The sequence below is a fragment of the Lycorma delicatula genome, chromosome 5, assembly GCF_047948215.1.
Source record: "Lycorma delicatula isolate Av1 chromosome 5, ASM4794821v1, whole genome shotgun sequence".
Taxonomy (NCBI): Eukaryota; Metazoa; Arthropoda; class Insecta; order Hemiptera; family Fulgoridae; genus Lycorma; species Lycorma delicatula.
The window spans coordinates 151,923,774-151,937,342 of NC_134459.1; the positions used below are offsets into that span (position 1 = coordinate 151,923,774).

Sequence of the window (13,569 nt, forward strand, 5' to 3'; positions counted from 1 at the left end):
AAACAAAAAATAACCGGTGGTGATAAAGTGTATAATATATTGTTTCTCAAAGAAAGATATATATACATTAATTTCTTGCTTTACTTCTATACTAGTGTTTTTTATACTGCGTATCGATATTAATTTAAAATCAGTTTTTATGGTGAACAGAGTGAATCAATCAAACTGAAGGGATGAGTTTCAGCAGGCTTGGAACGCTGACATACATTGCTGATGTACTGCAACGTATTTCTCTCACAAGAAAAAGGCAACGGAAAACTTATAACTGTCGTTCTAGGCTAGTTTATTTCAAATAATTAAAGAGATTTCACATCAGTAACAATAAAAATCATTAACCAGAAACATTTTAAAATTAAATTTCTAAAACTCTTTCGCTTTTGAAATGTTAAAAAATGAAGATTAAAGTTTAAGTTTTAGATTTAATTTTTCACATTTCACCCTCTTTAGTAAGCTTGAAAAGCATCATTATTTGTTATTCTTGGGGATTTTATCTTCTATTTAATCGCCAACGTTAATACAAAATTAAAATATAACAATAAAGAAATACTAGTTTTATTTTTTAAATAAAAAATATGATGACTTTAATTAAATTGTAAAAAATTATTTTTTTAAAAACCCTTAATAGTAATAGAATTTAATTTATTCAAAACCGTTTTTTCATTAATTTTATTAATTTATTTAATTAACTGTTAATACAGTCTTTTTTTTTTATCTTAATTTATTCTAATATTGTTTCATTCGAAAAATAGAGATAAAGAACACCTTAAAAAAAATACGTTCTAGAATTGAAGTGCATTTCAATTATTAAATAATCATCATCAGTAGTTATGAATGAATTGTTAGAAATAAATACAAGTTAAAAAAATCTGATGTGGACACCACATGACTTCCTTGTACGCCTATTAAATTACATATGTATATTTTTTTAAATGAAAAGTACATAAAATTTTATTTTATTAATAACTTCTGATATCTTTTAATTTTTTTTTTTTATTGTTATTATTGAATTATTATTTTTTTTTTTTTACAATCAGAGGTTAATTAATCAGAGGCTAATTATTAATAAATCAATATATTTCAATTAAAAAAAAGTTAACAAAAAGGAGATGAAGTCGGATTTGAATCGATGTGCCTTCCTCTTATAAAATCCAAATATTTCATTAATTAAAATTTTACTTGACTATAACTCTGGAACCAATAAAAATAAGTACCACTTATGATATATCGTTGAAAAGGAAAATATGTCCTTATTATTGCAGTAAAGAAAAAGTCCAAAATCCAAATTTTTTGGATTTTGGACTTTTTTGGAGACTTTTGGCCCAATAGATTGCAATAAAATGGGGATGTGCACAATTAGATATTGTAACAGTCCCAAAATTTCAACATCCTACGGCTAATCATTTTTGAGTTACGCACGTATACGTACATATGTACGTACGCCTGTTTGAATAATCAAAATGGATTCAGGGATTGTCAAAATGGGTATTTCCGTTGGAATCTGAAAACCGAAATTTTTCGGATCACAATACTTCCTTTACTTCGTCAAAAGAAGTAAAAAGATATTAACGAAACAAAACTAGATTTCACATTTTTTAAATAAAATAAAACAGGATATTTTTTTTATTTTCCTAATATGTACGTTAACAATATGTTCAACTAGTGAAAAATAAGAAACCTCTCCACCAAGGCCGAATGAGATGAGGATGATATGTATGACATGTAAATGAGGTACAATCTTGTACAGATTCAGGCGATTCTTTAGACGAGTGGTTAATTAAACCCTAAACCCAAAGTAACACCGGTATCCACTATTCAGTACTCAAATCCGTATAAAAGTAACTAACTTTTACTACGATTCGAACCTCAAAACCTTCGACTTCGAGAATCAATTGTTAAACAAGTGATTTGCGACGACGAGTTACCACTACACCAGCTCGGTGGACTATAAATAAATATTGGTTCTTTTTTTTTAAAAAAACAAAAATATAATGACTAAATAATTATATGATACAAAATGATCTTTTTTTTTTTTTAAATAACTTTATAGTAATAAAATTGTATCTATTCAAAAAACTTATTTCATTAATTAATAACTTTTATTTTTTTCTTAATTTATTCAATCGAAAAATAGAGATAAAAAAATCGTTAAAAAAATACATTCTAAAATTGATGTGCATTTCAATTATTAAATAATCATTATCAGTTACGAAGGAATTGTTAAAAATAAATACAAGTTAAAAAACAAAAAACATTACTAACGAAACAAAACTAAAAGTTTCACATTTTTTAAATAAAATAAAACAAAATATGAAACATAAAAGATTAATTTAACTTCAGATATTTATTGAAAATGATTAACGTACAATATATCCTATATTATTTTATCAAAAAGAAAAACCGTTTCTCATAGCTCATTATTATTATTCCGCTAATGTAGTTCCAATGATTTCTTAATCTTATATATAATTACAAGTGGTGTAATCAAGTACAACATGTACTACTATTTTTTTTTAAAGAAATTATTAATTGTAAACATAATGGAAAAGCAGTAAGTCTAATTTTTTTCTTATTAATAAAGAAAACATTGAAAACTTTTGCATATAGGTTAGTATACTTTTAACAAATGCAGAAAATGCAGGCCAACATGCAAATTACTTCCCACGAATCTAACAGAGAAAGCTTTTTTTTACATTGAGCTATAGGTATAAATATATCTCATGTTCTTATATCACACCTATTTCTTAAATACAAGGATAGACACTTCACTGCAGCGTACAGGCTATAGTGTGTGTGTGTGTGTGTGTGTGTGTACTTCAATATATCAACCGAACCATAATTGCATACACTTCGTAACGAACTACCTTATATTGTTATAAAAATTAATTTTATATAATTACTTTGAAGAACCTTATTAATCAAGATTTTATAGTCTAACCGGCACGAAAATGTATACATATACACGTGAAATAACAACCAGTTTTTTTTACAAACATATATATATCTAAGTCAGAATGATTTTAATTTTAAATAAGATAAATATACATAAACCACTAAATAATCCTAGTGACCTTATTGTAGAGAACATTGCTGTACAACTTGTTTTCATAAACAGGCCGTACATTTTCATACTTGACTTTCACGTACCGAATTTTTATCTAGTTTTTCAGTAGGCGATTAAAATTTAAAGATAATATTAAACGATTATAATTTATTTTAGATTTATTAATTAGCTTTATTATTTTAATTTTTTTTTTCATTTCAAACATACTTACAAATAAAATCGTGCGGCCCTACGGCAAAGAATGTTGGAAAAACATGATTACAACGGTCTATTGAAAACACGAATATTAGTGGACAATAATTAATTCAATTCAATAAAATCTAAATTAATATTTAGCGGAATAAAATTACAATTATTTACAACTAAATCTAATTTAAATATCCTAGAATAGATTTTATGATGATATGCAAAGAAGATGAGCAAGAATATTATTTAAATCCTACAGAACAAAAATTATTATTACTACAACAATCAAACTACTAAACCTTTCTTTAGTATACGCCCCAATAACATTCAAGTTGTATTCATGATCCTTTGCAACGAAAATTCAAATTTATAAGGTTTGCAAGTATGTGTTATGAACAATTTTAATTCACATATTAAGGTATTATTAGAAAATATACGGAGAAAACTATACAGTAATTAATATTTTGCAATCCCCAATTTAATTATTAAAAAAAAAATTTACGACAGAATAACCTTCGGAAGCAGTTTTATTTACAACTGGGAAAATTATCATTCATATTGTCCTACAGGTATTTTCAAAGATCTCCGAACGCAGATTGATAATCCTTTACATGAGTAACTTGATACCATATTAAAAATTTAGTTTATAAAGGGGAAATCCTACTGTTCAAGAATACCAGCCCGTTTGAAAGTAAATAAATTCTTTTCAGTTGTATTCCTTAATGTGATATCTATCAATCTTCATTAAAATCTGATACAACGCTTTATTTCTTAAACAATTTTTGCAATACTTTACTATTTTATTTTGAAATAATTTCTAACATACTCTTCTTAGTACAACATACTAATAGCTTATTCAAATATCATCGAGGTAGGAGTTCGAAAAGGATCTACACTTGACCTACTCAATTAAATATATGTCGGACTTCCGCCTTACTTGAAACTATTCTTGGACCAACAGAAATGACAACGATGGAAATAAGGAGCTGCTGTAATTTCAAATATTCAAAATAATTTTCACAATAAAATAAATATAACATTCAACGGTATTTTTAAAAACAGATTAATATTAAATTATTCCAGTCTGAATTAGATCTTTGCTTTAAACTAATTTTGACTCATTTATTAAGATAAATTTGTGATGTACTAAAGCTCACATAGTCTTAGTGTTCAAAATGCAATCAAACAATTACATCTAAATGAAAACTGTATAAAAATAAAAAGGTAAAAATTATCAACGTTAATTTGCATAAGTAAAAGTATATTAATCGTTTAATATCGATTTGGTAACTTTCAGTTTTGGCCTGTTTAAATAAAAATCACTAATTAATATTTACGATAAAATTATAGTGAAAAGTGAAATAAATTCACGATATTTCTAATAACTAACAAAATTAGGATGGGAAAATAAATACTAGGTATAGTAAACAGACTGAACCTATTATGTTCAGATCTCCCTTGAAGGCATAATCCATCCATCTACATAATCCATCCAATTAAGTTTCTAATATTCGAAAATCTTAAGAACATTAGTCGAAATCATGAAACAAAAAAATACAGTGACTTCAAAAATGAAGTCACTTTTATTTTTGAAAAAAAAAATTAAAATACAGTAACAGAGAGTGGGGGTCAACTTATGAGTCGTGACTTAAAATAAATTAAAAACGTTTTCTCAGTAAAATAATAAATAGATTTTTATAAAATAATGTTTTATTTAAACAATGAGTAAATATGATTAAAAATGTAATTTGTTCATTAATATGGTCTTAATTATACCTCTTTCAAATTATCACCTGGGTATAGATGGACATAACATTATTTGATAAATTACGAACAATTTAATGCTTAATCGGTGATATTTAGGTAGCCGTTTATCCAATATGGCCTCTAATTTAGTCCATGCTTTTTCTAATCGCATAGCATATTTTGAACGAGACACAGAATTAAATCTTCCCGCCGATCATGTCAAAGTATTTATTTATTTTTTACCTCCGGACCACCGTTAGGTATTGCTTCAGAGGATGAGATGAATGAAAATTTTTGTAGCGTGTGAAATGCCATGCCTGACCGGGGTTCGAACACGGAACCTCCGGATGAAAGGCCCAAGGTCCTGGGTTCGAATTATTTATTTATATTATTTATTTTTTATTAAAGTATTCATCTTTTTTAAGTTAACTTCATACTTTTGTAGCAATAATTATTAAAAATATCAGATAGAAAATTATAAAAATAAAATATTTGCTATTACATGAACACGTACAATTAAAATTAAATAATAGCATCGGTTTGCAAAGCTGGAAACCAACGATGACTTAAATTTTCTCAGAATTACATACTATATGCGAATAGTATTATGCAGCATATGCAGCAAACAACAATAATAATAATTTAAAATCGACTTAAACAGTGGATCTTTCTATTCTTCCAAACTGGCCCTGAAAATTAATTTCAATTGATTTTTATTTGCAGTTAAAATAGAATAAAATAGTATAATTTGACTTTAACAGTAAAATCAATGAATTTTCCAAAAAAAATCTTTTTATATTGTTGTAAAAATTATAAAACCTAAATAAAGAAACTCTCACCAGCACATAATCCAAGTTAAATTCATGGAAGAACTATCCGACCTTTTCGATATTAAACTGGCGTACGACAAGGAGATGGACTGTTCTGTTCAACTGCGCTCTAGAAAAAACAGGTAGAAAATGGAACCAAAAGATTCAATGCGGAATCCGACTAGGAACGAAAAACAAAGGTATCAAAATCAAATGTTTAGCCTTCGGGCGCCATGGCCTAATAGCAGAGACATAGGATGAAGCCAAAGAACAGACTCTAGAACTTGAAAAACAAGCAGCGAAAATAGGTCTCAAAATCTCCTTTGTAAATATCAAAATACTGGTGGGTTTTTGAAAAACATCAAAAACTCACCAAAGCATCTTAAAATTGGAGAACAAAAGACAGAAACAATCAAAGAATTTAAATATCTCGGAGAATAGATCAGCTGGAATACCCTCGAGGAAAAAGGGAATGGAAACCAGAAAAAACAAACTCGTACTAGCCATTCAATTCACCAAAAAATTGCTACAAGAAATCTTATCCTGGAATGCAAAAACATAATACTACAAACGGAAGCTCTGTATGCAACCAAAACATTATCCATCACCAATTACAGCCCAATCAAAAGACTGGAGATCAAAGAAAGGAAAATCTTCAGAAAAATCCGAGCCCCAAATTCCAAAAACAACAAACTAATCCACATCAAAAATGAAATCTATACCAAAAAACTGAAAATTTGTCAAACACAATGAGAAAAAGAAGAATCGACTTCTGCGGAAAAATTAATTGAATGGGCGAAAATAGACTTACCAAAAAAAATGTTTGATTATTTCCACAAAAAAAACAAAAAACAAACCAGATTGGTACAATCAAACAGAAAAAATCTAATGACACTCCAAACCACAGAAAGCATGCTCCTGGACAAAACAGCCAAAAAAAATCACCAAGAGCTTCCAAGCCAAAACCAAACGTAAGATCCAATTCTCTAAAGAAGAAAGGAAAGTAAGATCGGAAAGAATGAAACAATAGTGAGCTAAAAGAACTCAAAATAGTGATTGATCCAACGTAATCCCAAGTTGAGTGAAACGAAGCTTATTATGGATTATCATTGAATTCATCAGCCACACATCATTTCCTATTGAATTAGTAATTCATGTTAAGTTGCGATATGAATATAGTCTTGAAAAATTGCATCGAATCTGTAACATTTACATTAATTTTTCTTTTTTTCTTTCATGAATTAATTCACCCTAGAAGCTTTAAAGCTTGTGCGTGGGAATATGAAAATGGACTTTTATAGCGTATGAAAAACCGGGGTTCAAACTCTGGATGAAATGCCGAGATGTTACCACTCCGCCACGGAGATCGGCATTTTAAAAGATAATTTACAAAACCCTTTTTAAAAAAGTCGAATAAAAATAATCACACCAAAATTAGCTGTAATAGAATCCTTCAAAAACTAAATTTTTTTCCTAGACTAGTTTAATGTATTTGTAAATCTCCCAAAAAATATGTAATGCATATAAATTACATAAGGTACAAAACGGACACAATTTAGTGATTGCCGAATCGATGCGACTGAGTACAGCTAGTGAAATTCAGACCTGCAAATGACAAATCCTTTCTGTTCACCGGTGAAGAGAGTTGTTAATTGCAGTTCTGAATATCAACTGCAATTCGATGGGCTTGGCCGTCTGATCACAACGGTAGCTCTTTGAGGAAGTCAACGAGAAACCACTTCATTCCTCATTTTCCCTAAAAAAAAGGACACCACAAGATTTACTTTTACGCTTATTAAATTATACAATTTTTTTGCTGCACATTCATTTAAACTTATTTCATTTGAAAGTGAGATACGATCCTCCAATTCTTTAATAAAATGGACAGTTACACAATTGCATTGTGGTGGACACCACATTGCGTAACATTTTTTTGTGGTGGACACCACATTGCGTAACATTTTTTTGTGGTGTCCGTATCTGCATTTTTTATTAGTTTATATGTTAATTTTTTTTCACGTAGCTCAACTAGTTACGTGGTGTGAGAACGTGTCGGATCCGTAACCATGGACACATCGGTTCGAATCCGACTTCATATACATATATTTTTTTAACTTTTTTTTAAAATTTAAATATAGTAATTTATTAATAATTATTAACTTCTGTAAAATTTTTGAATTAAAATGAAAAGTAAATAAAATTTTATTTCACTAACTTCTGATTTTTTTTTGATTTTATTGTTATTATTGAATTATTATTTATTGTAAAACTTTTTTTAGAATCAGAGGGTTAATGATTATTAATAAATAAATATATTAAAATTAAAAAAAAGGAGATGAAGTCTGATTGATTCAAACCGATATGTTTTCCCCTTGTAAGATCCAAATATTTCATTAATTAAAGTTTTATTTGGCTATAACTCTGGAACAAATGAAAATAAGTACCACTTATGATATATCGTTGAAAACCTCTCAATGAGGGCTTATTACTGCAGTTAAGAAAGTCCAAAATCCAAATTTTTTGGACACTTTTGGTACAGTTGATTGCAATCAAAAGAGGAGGTGCACAGTTACAACAGTCCTAAATCCAAAATTTCAACATTCTACGGATAATCCTTTTTGATTTATGCGAGATACATACGTACGTACGTACAGACGTCATGCCGAAACTAGTCAAAATGGATTCAGGGTTGGTCAAAATGGATACTTCCGTTGAAATCTGAAAACCGAGATATTTCTCGATTACAGTACTTCCTTTACTTCGTACAAGGAAGTAAATCCTGCAATGCTTGTTATTATTAGGGATGTCTGTGTCATTTATGGGATTGACTTGTGACACAGTAGCCTACGACCAGCACGCTTATATAAAACAACATAAATACAATCAGCGATTGTAGTTTATTTAAGTTAATTGGAAATCCGAGTATGAATCAACTCCTGATTATTTTAATAAGTACAAAAGGCAGCAATCGGTTAATTATTATAATTAAAACTGAATAATAATAAAATGTAAATAATTCATAATAAAAATTAATCAAATAAATAATTTCAAAATGTTGCGCTCGATTATTTCTACAATCGTTCTCTGACGTAAGTAAGTGAACATATTTGTTGAAATGTGATCAAATCCAAATATATAGATAATTTTTAAATTACTTAGATAACACAATCCACGCGATTGGCAATAGAAGTAAATCGATTGTTTTTCTTAGATTACACAGGATAAAATTCCAGTCGGAATTCAGATTAAAAACCTATACTGATTTCTTTTGTATTTTTTTTTTATCAATAGATATACATTTTTTATAAAAACGGTTTAAGATTTCTTTCTTTTTTCCTATATAAATTAAGATGTAAAGTGTCACAAACATTGTATTGGAAAGCGGATGTAGAACGAAATTTAAGAAAATTGACGTTAAACAAGTTTGCTTACTTTTATAAACTATTACTGGTATGTATACCACAATAAAATTACAAAATTATATATATAACTGCTTAAAGAATTGGGAATTGGAAATAAAATACAATATACTACTTATACAGTCTATTAAATATTTATGTTTGCTTCAATTTATGTTACTATTCATGGAATATTGAATTCGGATAATTATTGAAGTACGAATATATATATATATATATATATAGCGGTCATCCAGAAACTGATAGCAATGTTTTTCCAGTATCGTGATTCTAATAAATTCACAAACAAGTATTTTATCAAGATTTTTTATTTAATTTCTAAACTTTCGTATGATACCTCCCGCAAGGCAAACAATATATACTACGAAATTAGCATATTAAAAAACTTCATCATTTACAATCCAATATCGTTTTTTTTCGTTTTATATATTTAAACACCGTTGAAAATTAAATTAGATAAGCCGCAGATGAACTCAATATATGAATTCGTTCTGATCTTTTGTTGACAGATTTCATAATAAAAAAATTTAAATAAACAAAATACAAATATGCGTATACCGTTCGTTGTTCATTAACTGATTATGGTCAGATCAGGTCAAGTTTAAGTTAATCTATAAGAATTTCTACTGTTATAAAACGATGCATTTGTTAATTCCTTCTAATTTTAATTTCTAATATTTGATTTAATTAAGTTATACATGGATATTAATCAAATTAATTCCTGTTGTTCATGTAAATCAATTTTAAATAATACTTAACAGAATTATAGATTTTTATATAATAAAAAAAAAAACAATTATACTGATTACGGTGTGACAGAAGTAAAAATTAATTTAACAGGATTAATATCTGAAGCAATTTAATTCATAATTAATATATTTTTCAACAATATAAAATATTAATTTTCTGATTCGTCTTATTATAATTACATAATTTGTTTAGGTCAAGAATATTTCAATTAATATTTCTTCTGAGTACTAGACATCCTTGATCTGGATTTAATATATACACATGAGTATATATAAAATAATACGGATGACTAATAAAAATGTTATCAGTAGTAATATAGTATTCACATTTTATTCGTTTTATAATAATAATAACAAAACTATTTTTTTTGAGCAATTTATCTCTACAATCGGTCGTCAAAAGGTTTGCACCCGTAAGTAAAAAGTTTCAGCTAAGAGTAACGTATCAGGAGACCATCCAATGATAGCCCACATCAAATACAATATTAATGAAATGTACTACCACTATTGATACAAACGAAGGAATTAATTAATAAAAACAAATAATAAATTCAGATAATAATGAGGTCACAAACGTTTAAGTCATCCAAGTAAAATCTAATAAAAATAGTATAGATGGTAAAAGTTTAAAATTAACAAAATAATCACAGGTGTTGCATTCCAATGATTATTCATATCCTCAAAGATCAGCGACGTCCAGTACGTGTAATTTTTCAATTAATTGTGATTGATTACAATTTAACGAGAAAGAATGTTAAGTTTTTATATTACTGTGTTAATATTAAATATGAAAACGAAAAAAGATTATAATTTTAAAACAATAATATTATTTTCATCAGAAAATTTAATATATTCAAACAATTTTATAACAACTTAGGCAGTAAAATTATAATGAATAGACGATGAAAGAAATTTATCAAAAAGAGAGATTCAATTTCGTAAAGAAATTAGCTTATATCAAACTAAATTGAAGAATTAAAAAATACATTTTTAAAATGTACTTTATAGGCCACCTCTGGTCTAGTGGCTAACTCGTATATGCAAATCACTTGTTTAACAGCTGATTTTCGAAGTCGAAGATTCTGAGGTTGAAATCCTAGTAAAAGTTAATTGCTTTTTTATACGGATGTGAATACTAGACAGTGATGGTGTACCGGTGTACTATGGTGATTTGGTGGTTGGAGTTCAATAAACCACACGTCTCAGGAATGGTCAGCCTGAGTAGGTACAAGACTACATCTCATTTACATGTCGTACGTATCATCCTCATCTCATTGGGCCATGGGGAGGGAGTGGGTCGCTTATTGTTCACTAGTTGAACAGATTGCAAAGTACAAAATAGGAAAAAAAATGTAATTAACATAGGATATTTAGAAAATAAAATATACAATCGATGCAAATTTGGTATTACAGATGTGAAAATATTAATGGGTCGATAAAGATCAAGATGAAAGATTTTAAGATTGTGGTAAAGTTATAAAAACAATTAATAGGTCATATGTTAAGACACCCATGGTTAATTATTTAACCGAAAAAAGCTTAGACAATAATAACGGTTTGAATTTAAAGAATATATATATAGAATATTTAAAGCAAATAATTGAAAATTAAAAATGCAAAGTTATAAAGAATTGTGTAGGAAAAAAACGTAGTTTGATCTTTTAAAATGGAATCAAGATTAACAAATGTAGACCTTTAATTTTCCAGTGATTATGATGTGTATGAAACATTATAAATGGAACAATGATAATGTGAATGTTTTTGTAAATACCTTTAGAACAAAATATTTCATAAGTGAAAAAAAGATTTAACATCCAAGTTTTTAGAAAAATTAATTTAAACATTGTATACATCTGACTGAATGAACAGTTTGAATAAAGGTAATCGACCTTTGTTACCAAAGGTAACAGAAGGTACAAAGGTAATTAATATACCTTTAATTATAAAATCGGATGAGCAAAAAGATATAGGTAGAATATAAAACGATGAATGCAGGAATGTGACTTATTTCAAATAGTCCTTCTTCATCCTTGAATGAAGGTAATAATTATGTTCAATCTATAATTTGGAACTGAAATTATAATTATTTTTTTAACAGACTTCAAAAAAGGAAAATGTATCAATATGAAAATTATGCATATTATTTTGACTTTATAAAGTTTATTTTTTTTCAGTACACCTACCGATTTCATTGATTATTTAAATTTATTTTCTAAAGGAATTTCCTCTAATGATTTCATAATAATTTCCTTTCAAACGATTTAGAGAAAGATCTATAAAATGATAAATTTCACGATCTAGTTACGCATTTGAAAAAAAAATTATTTTTTTTGTTGCCGATCTCTTTGGCGGAGCGGTAATGTCTCAGCCTATCATCCTGTGAACCCGGGTTTGAATCCCTATCAGATACGGCAATTTTTCGCATGCTTCAAAGATTCATTATCATCCATCGGTAACTGTACGTGGGCGTAAGCCTGTTATTACTGTACAAATAAATAAATTATTGCATAGAAAAGGATTGATATATATGTGATGTTTTAAAAGTTTTCAAAAAGAACTCCAACAAAACTGGTTGCAATTTATGTTAACTAACTGTAAATTACTAATATTAACATAAGTAAAGTTACTTAAAATGTAAAACGTAGATTTAAAAATTTATTTTTCCTAAGCGTTACATAAATATATTTGTGTGACCCTAAGACATAAGAAAATATTAACATTTACTGGTATTCTCGTACTTCAGAGAGCCTTAACTCATGCTCAGTAGTAATCTACGCCGTTTCCGTGCATTAATCTTCTCTTAAATTTTATCACTACAATTTTTCAGTTTTTATATATTTCGCGATCAGTTTTTTAAAATGTATAACGTTTTTTTAGTTTATTCAAAATTCATCGGTAAATAAAAACTTACTAAGCTGCTGGTATTTAATCTGGGTACCAACTTAACGAAAAAAAAGAAACAGAAATTCAAAGAAAAAAGATTTATTTTCTTTTTATGAGTTTTTGATTTCGGTTATTGTTAAAAAAAAGGAACAAATTCTGCATTTATCTGAATATAACCTTCTTTCTTTTCTGTTTAGCCTCCAGGAATTACCGTTCAGATATTACTTAGAGGATGATATGTATTAGTGTAAATGAAATGTAGTCTTGTACTGTCTCAGTTCGACTATTCCTGATATGTGTGGTTAATTGAAAACACAACCACCAAAGAACACCGGTATCCACGATTTAGTATTCAAATTCGTATAAAAGTAACTGCCTTTACTAGGATTTGAACGCTGGAATTCTCGACTTCAAAATCAGCTGATTCGGGAAGGCTCGTTTACCACTAGACCAACCCGGTGGGTTATCTGAATATAACCTAATAATTAAAATAATTTCCGAAGTAATCTGGTAAGAAAACATCAAAATCACCTCGTTGTCTCTCGACCTCACGATTAATCACTGCCTTAAGTTAAAATATTCGCCGGCCTCTGTGGTAGCGACTCCGTCTTTCATTTGGAGGTCCCGGGTTCGAATCCCGGTCAGGCATTGCATTTTCACACGTTACAGAAATTGTCATTCATATCATCCTCTGAAGCAATACCTAACGGTAGTCC

At 28.1% G+C, this 13,569-nt stretch overlaps 1 protein-coding gene across 5 annotated transcripts in view; it reads right to left on the reverse strand.

Annotated features, from left to right (window-relative positions):
• The window catches only part of LOC142325497 (uncharacterized), a 384,074-nt gene that overhangs the window by 121,195 nt on the left and 249,310 nt on the right, over positions 1-13,569 (reverse strand). The gene's annotated exons all lie outside the window — the stretch shown is intronic.